The sequence below is a fragment of the Lactuca saligna genome, chromosome 6 (genome assembly GCF_052625555.1).
Source record: "Lactuca saligna cultivar CGN05327 chromosome 6, ASM5262555v1, whole genome shotgun sequence".
Taxonomy (NCBI): domain Eukaryota; kingdom Viridiplantae; phylum Streptophyta; class Magnoliopsida; order Asterales; family Asteraceae; genus Lactuca; species Lactuca saligna.
The window spans coordinates 66,894,418-66,913,358 of record NC_136422.1 but is presented as its reverse complement, the minus strand read 5'-3'; positions in this window follow the sequence as shown (position 1 = coordinate 66,913,358).

Below are 18,941 nucleotides of genomic sequence, written 5' to 3'. Positions count from 1 at the left end.
TTTAGAGTACGACATCCCTTTCTAAGTTGTAAATAATGTTGTTGGATCCTAGCCCAAATTACTCATTTGGGTGTTTAATTAGGGATTCATTTCTAATCAAACTTTGTTCCTTTTCAGATGTCTACAAACAACAACAACAACGCTTCTGGGTCATTCTTGTTGATAAACTTGTGTCAGAAAGTAACATTTGATGGTTCAAAATTCAACGAGTGGATGAGGTATATCCGCATGATCACATGCTACGAGGACAAAGAATATGTCCTCGATGAAAAGCTTGAGAAGATCATCCCAGATGTTGCTACTCCTGAGGAATTGGCCACCTTTGAGGCCCACGAGCGTGATGCCACGAAAGTTCACTGCATCATGCTGGCCACCATGAACCCCGAACTCCAAAAGTCCTATGAGGACATGTATCCATATGAAATGCATCAGGATTTGCTGGAAAGGTATCACCAGAGCGCGAGGCAAGAGCGCTATGAGATCATTACTACCATGATCACCGCTAAGATGGGGAGTGGAGAATCCTAACCTCTCATTTGAAGATAATGCAGAGGTATGTTGATCGTCTTCTCAAACTTAATGTTAAGTTTGATGAGGATTTGGCTATCGACATAATCCTCCACTCCTTGCCCTCCTGCTACAATCAGTTTAGGATGACCTACCATATGAACAAAGAGGAGGTCTCCTTGAGCAAGCTCCAAGGACTCTTGAGGACTGCTGAGAGCAACCTCAAAGACAAATCCGTTGCACCGTCCCCTGCTGTGGCCGCTCCTGTGATGGCGATAGGTCAAGGAAAGGGTAAAAAGAGGAAGGCTCCATGTAAGAGCCACCATAAGGGGAAACCCCGTGATGGTTCGTCCTCAAGTGGGACCAAAGTAGGCCCCGCTAAACCCTCTTCAGATCCTAAAGAAGCAGAGTGCTTCTATTGCCACCAAAAGGGCCACTGGAAGTGAAGCTGCCCACAATATCTGCAGGACATAAGAGATGGGAAGATCAAGCCCACATTTGCAGGTACGTATTCTATTAAATCTAATAACTCACCATTTGCTACTTCATGGGTTCTTGATACAGGATGTGGTTACCACATTTGTTCTGATTTGCAGGGCCTAAAAAAAGTAGGGAAATGGAGCATGGGAAGATGAACCTGATTATGGGAAACAGAAGATCGTCGCCTGTGACCAAAGTCGGTGCTTATTCTTTAGTGTTGAGTAATGGGTTAGGAATAGATTTAGAGATTTGTTGTTATTCGCCAGATATGGCAAGAAACATTATTTCTTTTCACGGGTTGTTTAGACAAGGTTTCAGATATTCTTTTGATAATAGTAATGGTTCTATTAATGTTTATTTGAATGGTGTCTTTTATTTCAATGCATTACCTTGTAATGGGATTTATAAATCTGTGATGATTGTTGATAATTTCAGAAATAATGTTTTGAATATTGATTCGTCTACTAGTCTAGACAAAGCATGCTTGTGACACTGTCGCCTTGGCCATGTCAACAAGAAACACATAGCCCAACTCCAAAAGGATGGAGTGTTGGAGTCATTCGACCTTAGGGACGATGATACGTGTGAATCTTGTTTACTTGGGAAGATGACCAAGTCACCCTTTACTGGCACTTGTGAAAGGGGTGAGGGTTTATTGGATCTCATACACACTGATGTGTGTGGGCCCTTTAGATCCACCACAAGGGATGCTTGCCGCTTCTACGTGACTTTTACAGATGATTATAGCAGATATGGATATATCTACTTGATCAAGCAAAAGTCGGAAACCTTTGAAAAGTTCAAAGAGTTTAAGAGTGAAGTGGAGAATCAGTTGGGCAGGAAAATCAAGATGCTTCGGTCAGACCGAGGAGGAGAGTACCTAAGTCTTGAGTTTCACGACTATCTAAAAGAATGTGGAATCATTTCGCAATTGACGCCTCCGAGGACGCCACAATTGAATGGTGTGGCTGAGAGACGTAATCGGACCTTCTTGGACATGGTTCGTTCTATGATGAGTCGGACTTCGTTACCAATAGCTTTCTGGGGGTATGCCTTAGAGACTGCCGCCCATATACTTAACTTAGTTCCCACTAAGAAGGTTTCCAAGACTCCTCATGAGATGTGGACAGGGAAGGCTCCCTCGTTGGCACATATCAAGGTTTGAGGTTGTAAGGCTTTCGTAAGACGAGAGACTCACAACAAACTAGAACCTCGTAGTGAGAAGTGTTATTTCATCGGCTATCCACAGAAGTCTTTTGGCTACCTTTTCTATAGACCGAGTGATAATGTTGTCTTCGTTGCTAGAAGAGGAGTTTTCCGAGAAAAGGAATTGATAGGCCAAGAAGACAGTGGGAGGCAAATTGAACTTGAAGAAATTCAAGATCAAAGCGATGAAGGAACCTCTGACACTGGCACTCAACTTGAGGAGGAAACTCCTGTTGAACCTGTTGATGTGTCCTTACCTCTTCGACGTTCCTCTAGGGCTAGTGTTCCACCCCAGTTTTATGGTTTTCATATTACTACTGAAGGGGATACATTTATTAGTGATAGTACACTAGTAAGTTTGGATGAACCTAGCAGCTATAAGGAAGCCATGGCAGGCCCAGAGTCTGCAAAATGGAAAGAGGCTATGGACAGCGAGATTCAGTCCATGTACGACAACCAAGTTTGGAATTTGGTTGATAATGTACCGGGTCGTAAGACAGTCGGATGCAAGTGGATCTTCAAGAAGAAGACGGACATGGATGGGAAAGTGCATACTTATAAAGCGCGATTGGTTGCGAAGGGTTTTACTCAAACTCCCGGAGTTGACTATGATGAGACCTTCTCACCAGTTGCGAAGATAAAGTCTATTAGGGTGATGCTTGCCATAGCTGCGTTTCATGATTATGAAATATGGAAGATGGACGTGAAGACCGCTTTCCTTAATGGAAAGTTGGCTGAGGATGTCTACATGAATCAGCCAGAGGGTTTTGTCGATGTGAAGCATCCGAATAGAGTATGCAAGCTTGAGAAATCTATTTATGGATTGAAACAAGCATCTCGCAGATGGAATCTTTGTTTTGATGAGAAGGTTAAAGAGTTTGGCTTTCTGCGAAGCGAAGATGAATCTTGTGTGTATGTCAAAGCCAGTGGGAGTATAATAAGCTTCCTCGTATTGTATGTCGACGACATATTACTCATAGGAAACGATGCCCCAACCTTGCAGGAGGTCAAGTCCTGGCTTGGGAAATGTTTCGCTATGAAGGACCTCGGAGAAGCTGCTTATATTCTGGGAATAAGAATAGTAAGAAACAGGGAAAACAGACTGATAGGACTCAGTTAGGATACATACTTGGAAAAGGTGCTAAAGTGTTTTAGTATGGAAAATTCCAAGAAAGGGGAGTTGCCAATCCAAAGCAATACCAAGCTGAGTAAGACTCAGAGCCCGAGTACAGAGACAGAGATAGCTGATATGAGCCGAGTACCTTACGCTTCAGCAGTAGGCTCTATCATGTACGCTATGACTTGTACTCGCCCTGATGTGGCCTTCGCTTTAAGCATGGTCAGCAGATATCAGGGGAATCCTGGTAGAGCACATTGGATTGCAGTTAAGAATATTCTTAAGTACCTTCGGAGGACCAAGGAATGGTTTCTAGTCCTCGGTGGGAGTGATGACTTAAGGGTACGAGGGTACAGTGATGCTAGTTTTCAGACGGATCGGGATAACATCCGATCGCAGTCGGGCTAGGTCTTTACCCTAAATGGAGGAGCAGTGACTTGGAAAAGTTCCAAGCAAGAGACCGTAGCTGATTCAACGTGCGAATCAGAGTATATTGCGGCGAGCGAAGCGTCAAAGGAGGCTATATGGTTGAAGAACTTCATTGGAGACCTTGGAGTTGTGCCATCCATAAAGGAGCCCATGGAAATTTTCTGTGATAATGAAGGAGTGGTTGCCTTAACCAAGGAACCAAGGGATCATGGCAGATCTCGACATATCGACAGGAAATACCATTTTATTAGACATCGGGTAGAAGAGGGACTCCTCGTTGTGAAGAGGGTATCGTTAGAAGACAACCCAGCAGATCCCCTTACGAAGGGACTGAGTAGGGTCAAGCATTTTCAGCACGCTAGGAGCGTAGGGCTGAAGGACGATATTAGTTTAGATTAGATAGGTAGGAAACTTGTAATAGATAATGTCATATTCAACAATTGATGATTAAATAAAAGTGTGTTATTTATAAGAAAGTTTCTATCTTGTGTTGATTATTTATCTATTTTTCCGATCTTTGCATGTTTTGACTTCCTGAATAATGAGATTATTCGAACAGTCCACAATCGCTCATATGTTGGAAGTAGATATGAAGAAAGATTGTCATAAATTTGTTTGTAGATTGTCTGAAAAGTTTTAGACATAGCAAAGGTTTGCTGCAAAGTTTATGAGTGCTTATGAAATTAGTATTGAGCATTGGAACAGACCCACACTTGCTGGTATTACTTCATGAATGTCATCACAAGTGATCGCAAGATGATAATATCATATAATCTTTAAACCTAGAGATATGGTTATTGTTTGCTAGTTGATTATACATTGATAATGCGAAAACGCATCAGTAACTTGATGTTATAAAATGTATTATTGTGTACGGTTTAACTAGTAAATGATAAAGGCATATTAGTCGACGTTTTTCTGTTCCTTTTATTTTGTGAATAAAAGTGATATCTTGGCCACTTGATGATTTGTTTTGACTTATGTGCCGGGCCCGGTCAAGATGAAGTTGATGTGTTCGACTGAGTTCTATGTCGAACGAATCAGAGATCAAGAAACAAAATGCTATACGATAAGTATTGTTAGCATGATATCTAGAACAGAGGATTATACGATCCCTTATCTAAAGGACAGGTTATTGGTCAGAGTTGACAGCGGCTATTGAAAGCTACGATTGCTATCGGGTACGGAAGTAATACGTGAGATATAGTTACTAGACTTATCAAAGTGGGAGACTGTTGGATTAATGTCTAAGTCAGTAACCATATTTGGTATATACTTGACCCGAGTGTGCATGGTCCTTTTGGGTTGCCTTCACCAAAGCAACTTGACAAGGTAATTTGATATGAGAGAGGAGATATTATGATTTATTAATATATTATAAGAATAATATATTAAAGGAGAAATCATATTTATTTAATTAGTATTAGTCATAAATTAATTAGGAATTAATTTGGTGACTAAAAGAGATTAATTAAATAAAGGGGTATAAACTGTCAAATGTGTGATAGTTGAGTTTTGGGCTAGGAAACCTAATGGACTAAGGGGGAACGAAATTATGATGAAGGATCATCATATTTTCGTCCAAGGCCTCATTCCATAAGGTTTCTTGGGTTGCTTGGTGGCTAAGCTGTCCATTAGGGTTTAGACTAAAACCCTAGCACCCTATAGTATAAATACATGCCCTATGCTTCAATTTGAGGCCACTTGATTCCAAGGGAACCCTAGGGCCGAAATTAGCATCATCCCCTTCTCTCTCTTAGTTGCCTTCTTGCTTCAAGGTGTTTGTGAGCCATTAGAGGCACTACAATTGTGGTGCTTGCTTTCAAGAGTTCAAGAGATCAAGGAAACTAGTTGTTATTGCTATATAACAACAAAGGTATGTCTACTACACTTCTATGTAATTTTCGAAAATTATAGAAGCATGCCAGGGTTTATTTTGTGTTCATAAAAGTTGTATGTCTTATAGTGAAAACATAGATCCAACTAGGGTTGCATGCACACATAGGATTGTTTGTATTAAACCTATCAGTTTATGGCCTAAGCTTCTCTTGGGCCGTAAACTCACTTTTTGATGTGTCATTTGATGTGTTTAAGACCTTGTTCTACTTGGGGATATAGTCTAGATACAATTCTTTAAGTCCTAGTTTCCTCAAAACACCATTTGGTGTTAGAATATGGAGTTTACGGCCTAAGAGAGTTCTGGGCCGTAAACTCCCAATCTTGGGTGGATTTTGGCTTGCTTTCTTGTCCCTAACATGCATACATAAACATCTAAGGGCTTATCATAACACAAGTGTCAGTTTTGGCTTCGTTTCGGGAGTTTACCGCTCAAGAACACCTCGAGGTGTAAACTCCTAGATTTCATGTTTTAGCCTTCTAAAACATGTTATAGGAACGTATAAAGCTTTCTAACAATACTATAAAGAGTTACTCACGTTTTGGTATAAAAACCCGAAGATCCGTCAGAGAGAAAATGGCTTTTCTCTAGTCGGAAATGTGAATAATGAATGATTTTGGTTCAGAAAACTATTTATAGTCCTGAAATATTTTGGCAGAAAATATTTCTATTCTCGGAATGGGTTCTAATGATCTAGGGTAATGGAATTTAAAGTTTTGCACAAAATCCTAGTGCAACCACTCTCCGAATACCCCTTTTTGGTGTAAAACCCTGAAACTGCCAAACTTATATTCTAAGTCTGAATTTTTACTATAACTGCTCTACTTCTATTGGATTGAAATGGTTTGATTAGAATGGAAAATTTCAGGTTGTCACATCATCCCCCTGTTAAAGGGAATTTCGTCCCGAAATTAGAATTTAGGCAAGGAAGTACGCACGAATGATCGCGTCGTGAGGAGAAAACTTCCTAATCGATTGGTTCTAGCGCACTTAAGTGAAATCGGGCTCTCGGTTGGCATTCCAACGAACCTTCACTAACTGGCGACGACGTTGCTTCGTCCGCTTGACCTCTCGGTCGAGGGTCACTACGGTTCTAATACGAAGGCAAGGATCTCGACGAGTGGAGTTGCAAGAGTCCTAACGGAAAGGTATGGTTTCACGATCGTGAAGCGAAGTGTAGAAAGTATGTTACTGAGTTCGCGGAGTAGGTCCAGTTTGTGCGAGGCATGGGACCGATTCTGATAAGAATCTCGGAGGTCCTGTCTACCTTGGATTTAGCTTTCCACGCTTTACGAAGCGTATTAAGCCATTCCCAGAGTGAGTTATCCTAAAGAACTTGGTCACTCACTTGGAATCTCAAAGGTTCCTTTTCTTGCGTAACCTCCCAGTCAAGGCCACCCCTTGCTAGGTCAAAGTCGTACGAGTTTCTGTTGCTTGCGAGGAGTTCTGAATGAACTAAAGAGGTAGGTCGGTAAGACCTAGAATATGGCGAAAGAATGTCGGCGTCTCTGATGTCGATAAATGCTCAACGGTTTTTGACAAATTGTAAGAGTGCTCATAATTTCTCACATTACTAACAGTGTGTCTTTAGAAATTTGACTCTTCAATTTCAAAACTCGTGCTTTGAGAACATCGCTAAAAGTTCCTCTGAAGGAAATGTTTTCCCATGGGTTCCTTCTTACTACAAGGGTAGATAAGTAAGTCATTTCATGGAGAAATGACGAACTGATCCAGGTAAGAAAGACGTACTCTACTCTTCTAGCTCATGAAAGCTATGGGCGTATTGGTCCTATCCGAAGGGTATCACTACGGCCTCGAAGTGCCCGCATCGAGTTCAGGAGATAGTCTTCCGGACATCATTCCCTAACACGCGAACTGGTGATATTCGGATCTTAGATCCATTTTTGAAAGAAATTCTTTCCTTGTGTTTGCTCAACCATTTCATCTATGCGAGGCAGAGATAACGATTTCTAATGAAAAATCTCGATGAAGTCCTCAATAACCGAGGTACATGCAATGCGATCCGTCGATCTCTAGAAGAATATGACCGAGGTTCTCTAGGGTGAGAAACCTAGTCTTCTAATTCTATTTATGTGTAGTTCGCTAAGTTGTCCAAACTGTTCTTGTATCTCCGTGGGTGTTTAAACTATAAGGTGATCTGTTTATGGGAGTCGTAGTGGGTTCTAAGTTTGTTCGCATGACGATGCGATTACTCGTAGGCTTAAGCAGTTCTCCGTCCTGAAGTTCATATTAGAATTCATACTTGGTTCACAATCACCATTTCGTGTATACGAGTCATATATAATTAAGGTTGAAAAGGTAGTCGAATATTTGATTCTTCTTTAAGCTCATATCCCATCGGGGAAAAAGAATTTAAAGTGGAATCATCAATTCTAAACCTGTAGAACCTTGATTATATATCACTCTTATGCATACATTCCTCAGTGATAGATCAACTGCATGAATTCCTGGATTAAACTTGACGTACTGCACGAGTGGTACTTCAGGGATTTCTTCGGAAAGAAAATAACTAAGAGGTACTACTATCATGAGTACTTCGGTGTTCTGATGTGACGATTTCGCTAAAATGATGTTTACTGATAAGGAGACATACGTAAGAAGTTGTGTTTGTGAGGATCAAATTGAATCGAGTCGTATGAAAATGTCGAAATCATACCGAAACTTAAAGACATTAGATTTGAACATAAGACGTTTACAGACAAAACAAAACCGTGCAACCATGAACAGAGTTACAGTACTTTAGATTTACCACAAGACTAATGTTGCGAATAAGATATACTACAAAAGGCAAGTATACGCAGCACGAGAATTCCTATACAGAAAGAATCTCACAAAAGGTAAGACTCTAGTTGCACTAGTTTCAAACACGTTTTTGATTATACATAAATTGATGATTTGGAGGGAACCTATACTATATTAGGGTCCTTAACCGTCTCTTTCCACTCTACGATCAAACTCCATCAGGTTTGTTATTGTCCTTCTCTGCTGGACAGTCCCTCTTGAAGTGTCCCATGACGCCACATAGATGGCATATCTGAGAGGTTTGGACATTGGTGGTTGATGTGATGTGCTGAATCTGAATCCTACAGCAGCTGGTAGTATGTCCATTCCTGTTGCACCTAAAACAGTGTAACGGACGACAACTACCCAGATGATGAAAGCTACACTCATAGCATTTTGGTAGGTTTCCGGCATATTGCTTGGCTGGTGTAGGGACAATCGGGACACCAGAAGGAATGGTGGTAGGAGGTGCAGATGTAGTAGCTGTGAAGGTCGTTACCGATGGTTGTTTCTTATTCGCCCCTCGAAGCGATTTGTCCTTCTTTTTGGCCCAAAACATCCATTTGTTACTCTTGGTCCTGACACTTGGGGTGTCGTGGTGGTTTGTTGCTCAGCTCCGCTAACATTCACATCGTTAGCATGAAGGTGGGTCAGAATAGCTGACACGGCAGCCGAGACTGCAGCTTGAAAGGTAGCTGCATCAATCTGGAGGGTTGGTGCTTGGTTGATGGGTTGCTCGTCTTTCTTTGGCGACATGATTCTGTTTCACGGAAAGAAAATGAACTTGTGAGCGATTCTGGTTGACCCTGATGTACTTAGATTGTTCATGTAAAGAGTACGACTATGTTCTCGAAAGTTTGACCTACATCCCTATGATGCAGTCCTAACACGGAAATGGAAGTATGATTGCGAAGGCTTGACTTACATCTCTACGATGTAGTCCTAGTACTGAGTAGAAGTGTGTTTATGAAAGTTTGACCTACATCCCCTATGATGCAGTCCTAGTAACGGGCGGAAATAAGTTCGTAGAATGGTCTCAATACGTTTGTCGTTCGAGCTGAGGTATCGTGGGTTGGTGAATAACAAGATCCAACCACTGAAAGAGACTTGGAAATGTCTCCGGAGATAAATCACTATAGTCCAATGACTTGACTAAAGCATGATTCAGATATATTCTAATGAAAGAATGATAAGAGTACTTAAATGAAGAATGACACAGAGGTTAGCCGGCTGTCAATATCTTTGATATTCACGATGTAAAGATTTTGGAAATTGACCTTGTAAAGGTCTTACATCATATCCGCAGAAGATAGTTCCTGACAGCATAAAGACCTAGCTAAAGTACTTACGGAACAAGTTAATTTCATAGAAAATGCCACATCAGGCATAGACAGAAAAACACGATTCCTTTTCATAAGGGAAATAAAGTAAAGCGTCTACTACTGGCGACGGTCATCCCTCTGGTGAACTCTTAGTTCAACCAATTTACGTTCCATGTCAAGTAGGTGTCTTTCGCACACCATCTGGCGTACCCGGAGCTCTATGACTTTGGCTCGTGATTTGGCCAGTGCTTGCAGCAGGGTTTCACGGTTTCTCTCTGATCTCTCATGTGCATCTTCTAGATGAATGGTGTGGAGGGTATGCATTCTAGCATAGGCGACTACTTCTGTAATCTGATGTAGGGCTGTCCTGCCTTGAATCTCATTTCGGGCCACTCTGCGGACCAAGATTTGCAAGACTCTATCTGCTGAGCCCCCATTGCTCAAGTCGTAAAAGCTTCGGTCGCCATAAAATGGCATAGACTGATCTTGTTCTTGGCTCCATGTTTCCAAGCACTCCACTCACTCCGGGTTCGGGCCATGAAAAGCCGGACAAGGGTTAGGAATTTGGAAAGGGAGCTGCTCGGGGTAGGTTTTCAACCTCTGCTTCGGAGTTAGAATCATACAAAAAGTCTTCATCATGGTGATCATTCAAGGGGAAAAGGATGATCATTCTCTGGTTATTCTCCAAACCAACCAGCTATGACTTCATTCGGAAGATACTGGTTGTCGAGGGGATGGAGTCCAGTTATGTTTTCTATGCGAGAATTTAGGGTAAGAGAATAATTATTAGACGAATTAGCTAGATAATTATTTAGAAAATCTTCATCAGTTACATCGCTATTTGTGAAGTGCGTACCAGCTATGTGTAATCTAAACAGGATAGACCTTCGAATAAGTGACCTTAATTCCAAATTTACACAGAATAAGGTTAAGGCAAAATTATCACAGATTCTAAGTCTATAACATCCCAATTACATATAGCCTTAGTGTATCCACTTAGCAACTATCAACTTAGTAGTGAAGATCCCGTTTTAAATTCTCAAGTATAAAGTACTTCTAGTAACACCAAATACTCCTATAGTATTTTAAATTTTAATGTTATGTTCTATTGTTCTCGTTGTGGTAGGGTTGGTAAGATTTTAGCATTGTTGCAACCACACAGTTAAACTTAGGCACATGCTAGTCAACCCTCGGATAATATAGGTGATCAGGCTATATCTTCCCAGTTTTGACCAAATGTCTCTAAGCCCACTTGTGTTGTCCAACAATCGTAATTCTTTTTGTACTGTCCTAGTGACACTGATTTTAGTATGAATGCAGCACGTACACTTACTTAAATATTTTACTATTTAAAGTATAAACTCTTGGTCAGAGTATTTTCAATCCCTTATGTATTTATAGTTAGTATATCTTTTATGGGTTGATATACTTAATTCACTATAAACAATGCTCTGATACCAATCTGTCACACCCCAAAACCAGGAACGGCGGAAACGTTCTGGGGCGGAGGATGTCATGTATAATATCAACAACAATGTAAAGTAGTAAACAAGCAACAACATCATCCATTGCATTAATAATATAATTATTATACAAATGTGTTCTATCAAATTTTGATAAACACTAAAGCGTAAATCAAAATGAAAGATAAGACTTGAACAAGCTCCATCTTCCTTTCTCCTTGCATCGGTACCTGTCTATGATGACCTGAGGATACAAGTAATTTGAAAGCAAGTATCAGCTTTGAAGCTAGTGAGATCATAAGTAATAATGTGTCTTAGTTTCTAAAACTTATAATTTTTAAGACTTGACATTTTTTTTTTGAAAGAAAGCTCGTATAAGTATAAAAATGTTTGTAGAACGACTGTAAATGTTTGAAAAACCCTAGAAACCCCTATGATTCCTATTGGTAACAAAAGGAGTCTTCTACCAAGTCCTAATTGTTCTGAATGTAGTCTTCTACCAAGACCTAACTGTTCTGATTGTAGTCTTCTACAAAGACCCAACTGTGTTACTATTATTATCATTATAAGAATTTGTATCCTTTGGTACTAGGATACTTAAATATAATTCACCTCATTGGTTATGTGAATGAGTCACAAAATAAAGGCAATAATACAAATAACCTGAATATTACCCTTTGGTACTAGGGTAACTAACATTGTTAAATTTAAGACATCCGTAGACGTACTCTTACCTCTGTTGCTAACAGCTGGGTATAGGAATAGTTAATCCCTTAATCGTATACCGGTAATGGTACCAACTGTTGACATCTGTGGATGTACTTTCACCTTTGTAGCTAACAGAGATTTTAGGAATGGTCAATCCTACAACTGTATCCTTGGGTACTAGGATATTATATCCATTCTATCTCATCGATTATGTGATTGTATCACAAGGTAAAGGTAAGAATGCGGATTTCATAACAATATCTATACATATAAAATGTAACGATAACTCGTCATATATTATCTACGTAAGCGTAATCATGTAAAGGAAATCAAGTAAATGTACTTATGTAAATGTACTCGTGTAATTGTACTCATGTAAGCATACTCATGTACGTGTAATCGTGTAAAAGTAATCATGTATATGTACTTATGTAAATGTGCTAGCTGTAACATGTGTTCTCTCACTATCTAGCAAGTATTGACTCATGAATGAACTGACTCATTGTATGATATCGGGTTCCAGTAATGGTTCTAGTATCTTCCTAAACTACCCATATGGTAGTTTACTAGTAATCTATTTGGTAAGTATGGCCATGGATGTATACCCTTGCTACCCAAGGGCATATGTTGAACTGGAAGGACCTTTTATGACTATATATGTACACATGATATATAACTAATATTTAAACGACCTTTGGACGACTACCCAATATCCCAGCAGACCAGATCTCAAGGCGCGAAAAGGAAATAGGGTGGATAGCCTTCCTAAATCTTTTAAACATTTCTTATATAACTATACATATAGAGGCATGCAATTTATAATATAAAAGCATAAATAAGTTTTGTAAGACATTTGAAATATAAGTATTATTTTAAGAAAAGATCAACTTGATGTCAATCTATAAAACAATTTGAAGGCATAAGTTTAATAAAACAGTTTAAGTATAAGGAAACATTTGTTTGAAACATAGTTGTAAATAAGTTTGAAAGGAAATGTACGGAGTAAGCTGTACAGTGTAAAAAGGAGTTTAAAACATATAAAATGTTTATAAAAAGTCATTGGAAGGAAACTGTTTGGTAAAACGGCTAATGAGTAGCCAAATCATTTGAATGTTGTATATTAATCACATGTGATTGATGTAATAAGTAATCTAATCTTACTTACTAATCACATGTGATTGACATAATGAGTAGCATGATTCTACTTGTATCCCCCCCCCCCCCATAAAACATTTAAAAAGAGTTTAAAACATTAGTTAAGGAGTATGAACTCACCTGTAGTTGGTGATTGGAATGAACTGAACGGTATAGGATGGCTAGGTGTCAAGCGAGGACTTGTGACCACACTACGATCCTAATGAACATATAATCACACATATATGCACTCAATTAGACACAAATGACTAATTGATAATGTTTAAGACATCATAGACATAATAAACACTTTATATAAGTGTTTCAATCCTTAAGGATTGCATCTAAGCTATTGTGGGACAGGGTATTTGTGTTTAGGGTTTCCAAAGGACCCTATGTGAGAGTTTAGTCTCTATAAATCATCACACATGGAGTTTACGGTTGTAAACTCTTGAGTTTACGGCCGTAAACTCCCAAACATGTATGTTTGGTGTGTTTTGAAGTCCCAAATGCTTTCTAGAATTGTTCTAACTTAGTGGTTAAGTCCTTGGAAGGGTTTAGGGTCTAGAAGTACTCCAATTAGGAGTTTACAGCCTCAAGGCCATTCCCCTTAGAGTTTACGGTCGTAAACTCTAAGTAATGTGGGTTTTTGTTGGTTTCAAGCCTCTTGCACTTGTGAGATATGTTCTAGACTTTTATTCCTAGCATATGAAGGCATTAGGCACACCTTAGTGCCCTTTTTAGGAGTTTACGGCCCAAAAACCATGTCTTGGTCGTAAACTCACTTGGTTAAGTGATTTTGATGTGGTTTGGTTCTTCATTTTTGGGGGAAGCAATTCCATGAAGGGGTCTAGGGCTTTAGGTGTCTTGAAGACACCCTTTTGTCCATTTCAATGGAGTTTACGGCCTAAGCTTCTCTTGGGCCATAAACTCACTTTTTGATGTGTCATTTGATGTGTTTAAGACCTTGTTCTACTTGGGGAAATAGTCTAGATACAAGCCTTTAAGTCCTAGTGTCCTCAAAACACCATTTGGTGTTAGAATATGGAGTTTACGGCCTAAGAGAGTTCTGGGCCGTAAACTCCCAATCTTGGGTGGATTTTGGCTTGCTTTCTTGTCCCTAACATGCATACATAAACATCTAAGGCCTTATCATAACACAAGTGTCGGTTTTGGCTTCGTTTCGGGAGTTTACCGCTCAAGAACACCTCGAGGTGTAAACTCCTAGATTTCATGTTTTAGCCTTCTAAAACATGTTATAGGCATGTATAAAGCTTTCTAAAAATACTATAAAGAGTTACTCACGTTTTGGTATAAAACCCCGAAGATCCGTCAGAGAGAAAATGGCTTTTCTCTAGTCGGAAATGTGAATAATGAATGATTTTGGTTCAGAAAACTATTTATAGTCCTGAAATATTTTGGCAGAAAATATTTCTATTCTCGGAATGGATTCTAATGATCTAGGATAATGGAATTTAAAGTTTTGCACAAAATCCTAGTGCAACCATTCTCCGAGTACCCCTTTTTGGTGTAAAACCCTGAAACTGCCAAACTTATATTCTAAGTCTGAATTTTTACTGTAACTGCTCTACTTCTATTGGATTGAAATGGTTTGATTAGAATGGAAAATTTCAGGTTGTCACACCGCCCTCTTTGAGTCGATTTTTGATATGAGCTTATTTAGTCATAAAAATCATTCATTATCTTGTTAACTATTGTTGATTTTATATCATTTTTGGACAAAAGGTACTTAATTAGCTTAGTATTTCAATTTCAGTAATAAAGACATGCTCGAATGAAAAAGGAAGAGGATTTAGCAATTGGAAGCTTGGATTTTGAAGTTTGAAGAATGAAGGCTAAAAGACAAAGGAACTCAACGAGTTGGTCTTAAACTCGACAAGTTGATCCAAATAATCTCGATTTGAATATGTCTTTTCGTACACGCCGTACATGTGGATTTGAGAAAAAACTCGTCGAGTTGGTCTTAAAAATTCCGACAAGTTGGGTTGATTTTTGGAAATCCATATATATATATATATATATATATATATATATATATATATATATATATATATATATATATATATATATATATATATATATATATATATATCATATTTTCCCGAATCCCTAACACCTTTTGGAGGCTAGCTGCGATTATTGAAGATCAGAAAGATTCTTGGAGCTCTAGTTTTCGAGAATTCATCCTAAGAAGTAATTTATAAGAGATCAAAGGCAAACAATTATTCTTCTTTTCTAAATATTTTGTACGAACCATGTTTGAATCATTAGATTTTGAATTTAGATTGTTATTTGTTGTATATATGAGCTAAAAGCTCTATACATCTGTTTAGATGTAGATGATCTTATAACTATGGTTTGATTGACTGGTTGGCTTATTATTGATTTGGTTATTCATCTTGTTAAGCTTGTTAAAGATCTTTATGTATTGATGATAATTATTTTCTGTTAATAATCAAGTTATTGAGTTGCATGAACATTTTCTTGGTTGCTTGAATCATATAGTTTTGTGAACACAAGATTGTATGCCTAGGAATAGTGAACATGAAACTAGGGTTAACTAGAAAATAAGTAAATCGATGTGTGAGCATGTGTGATGAACAACCACATATGAATTGATTGAATTGAACAATTTAATTAACTAATATTACAAGTCTTACTTGATTCGAACTGAACACTAGGAAACTTATTAGTTTAATTAATTGGCCACTGTTCGAATTAACTTGTTTACTAAATGATTAGTAATTAATAGTGAACATTAACCTAATCACATTAGAAATCGGTAACCATTGATATATTGATCTACTCTACTTGCCACGAAATCAATCATAGGAATAAGCTAATCGAATCTGAACACAACTCTCTTTTATTATTGAATCTAGTTATCCTTTTTGTTCTTCTTAGTTGTTAATTGTCTTTGTTTAAGTGTTATTTGATTGATTAAGTTTCTGGTCTTGCAAAACTAGAGAAACCCCCTCTTTATTACTTGTTTTACTTAGATAATTCTAGTGTTATATTTAATTATTGCCGTTCCCTGTGTTCGATACCCTACTTGTTTGAACTATATTGCTAATGGATAGGTACACTGCCTTTCATGTGTTTACTTTTGTGTCTAAGTTAGTAGGATTAAAACTAGTGCATTCGATACACATCAAGTAGGACTTTACTACCGAAAAAAAATATTATTTTTAAACTCTATAAATTAGGGTTTTTACCCTAAAAGGTGAAGTCTCATTTTCACAACTGTCACCACCCTCCGTTCGAACAATATGTTTTAGTGGAGTGGGCGGAAGCGGATTTGGAGGAGGCAAGGAGGAAGATGATGATTGATTATCCTTTTTCAATTTTTTATGTTGGCTTGTTTGAACAATTTTTATTTGTTTGGTGTGTTTTTATTGTTTGTTGATGTCTAAACTCTTAGTAATTAGGAATTAATTTAGGATCTTTATTTTATTTTCCTTTTTATTTCTTGGTGTTTGTTTTTTATCTTTTTAAAATTTAGGGTGAGGATAGAATGAATGAATAAAGTGTGAGGAAAAAACGTGAGAGATCGAGTCTAAAATGAGAAGACTGGGAGAATTGAGTCTGATTACGAGTCTAGTAATTAAATCACTGAAAGGAAGTGTTTTTATTGAAGAAAAATGAGGGAGAATATTGCTTTAATACTCCCCTCAAACCCCATAAATGAACCTGAAGCTGGAGCTATTTTCATCCATTCAGAGAAGAAAACTCATCGAGTTCCATACTACTACTCGACGAGTCCATATGAAAATTTGCGACTTCTGCCAGTTCAACGATTTGACTCAGCGAGTTCCCTCGGAACTCGATGATTTGCTATTTCTCTTACCTTCAAGTTGATGATTTGATTACATTTGATGTGGGCAGTTAGCTGTACTTTTGAAGAAAATTTTCTGAGCTGTTCCAATAGCTTTTTCCTTTATATTTTGATTTGTGCCACACAAGATTTTGACACCCAAGGTGTGGATGAGTTATTCCCATGCCTAAAGTCAGGTAAAGATGGAGCTTAAAAAGAAGAAAGTCAACCTCGCAACTTCTATCCCAGGGGAGTTTGTTCTAATTTCTCTTTACTTTTACGTTCTTTAATTGTTTTAACATGCAATGGGGACATTGCATAAATTAAGTGTGGGGTAGGGGTTTGATTACATTAGTGACACTAGAATCCTAGGTATAATTAAAAAAATGCATAAAAATTGTTGGGACTAATTTAGAAAATTTTCGTAAAAGCTATTAGGATTCGATGCTAGTATTGTGTTTGATCATTCTGTTAGGACCTAATGTTTAGTTGAGCTAATATATGTATAATGCATTTGTGGCCCCCTTTATTCTAGTGAAATCATGGGACAAAAACACAATCTCGCTTAGTTTGAGGGACGCAACATGTTTACCATCGTGTACTTGAAATGTATCCAGGAAAGCTTAAATAGTCATTGCACAATAAGACTAATGCCTTTAACCAATAAATGATGAAGTTAAATTCCCTTGATTAAGCATATGTTTTTCTAGGTTTTTAGTTTGAGTGAAAAAAGTGTGATTGAAATAATGTAACAACCCAATTTTTCAAAAATAATTTTTTATTTTTAATTATCCAAAATATGGTTCCGTCATCCACCCGTGATGAACAATAACAACATTACTCAGGGTTAGGACTGAACACAATTCAATTGAAGAGTTCAAACTCCAAGTCCTCTCTCAATGGCCAAAAAGTCTTCCTTTACTATTGGGCCTAAAGTCCATGTCTAGTTATCATTAGTGGGCCTCATGGCCCGATAAGGCCCAACTATAGAAACCATGGCCCAAAATAGATAAGTTGGCCTACCAATCCAAAACATGACCAGGCCTAATGACTAATCAAGGCCCAAAAGCTTACAAGAACAAATCCATCTGTTGTGCGTACGCCTAGCGTACCACCCTGGTACGCACAGCGTACTGAGTCCTTGGGCCATACGCGCTACGTACACGAAGTTACGCCCATCGTACTAACAGATTAAGCACTTTCTTTCATTAAGTGCTAAATACTCGATTTTCTCACGTCAAATAGTCAGATCTAATCTCATTAAGACATCCTAGGGCATAAATTCGGCAACTTTATGCCTTTGCATGTCTCATATGTTCACAACAACCCATTAAGACCTTTCCAAGGGTCTTAATCCAAGCATGAGGTCAAAACACTCATCAATACTTCATTTTTATGCTATAAATGGACCAAAGGACCTCATATCTAACCTTTTCAGCCTCTGGAGTTGCTCAACTCACAAGTGGAGGTCCAAAACCAACTAAAGGGACAAAATAGAAAACCTAGCTAGATCTAATGAATAAGATGGTAGGATCAAAGCTTTAAGCTCCTCAACGTGAACTAGATGCAGATTCTTGAAGCCCAAAGTCACTCCAAGCTTGCTTTAGCAACTCCTCCTTCTTGAATGGATACAAAAATGGCCACAAAATGCACTCCTTAAGCTCAAAACACACTCTTAAATGATTCTAGGGTTTTTAGGGTTGTTTGAAGGTTAAAGAGGCTGACTAGGGTGAGGCTCAAATGAGGTAAGGATGCTTATATAGGCCTCAAGTCCGGAAATTAGGGCTTGGACATCCGTCATGTATGCCCAACGTACATGTTGTCCCTCCACGATCATTCTTGCAAAGTACGCTAGGCGTACCCTTGAGTACGTCCATCGTACTTAAGGGACTTATTATGCAACATTTAAAATTTTCAAAGGCTTCAAAGGTAATACCTGATTTGGAGTGTTGCAAATAAATAAATACACAAATAAATAAATAAAAAGAGTGAGTGATGAAATGTTCAAAGGAAAGAATCTACAAAGCTTTGATGACAAAGA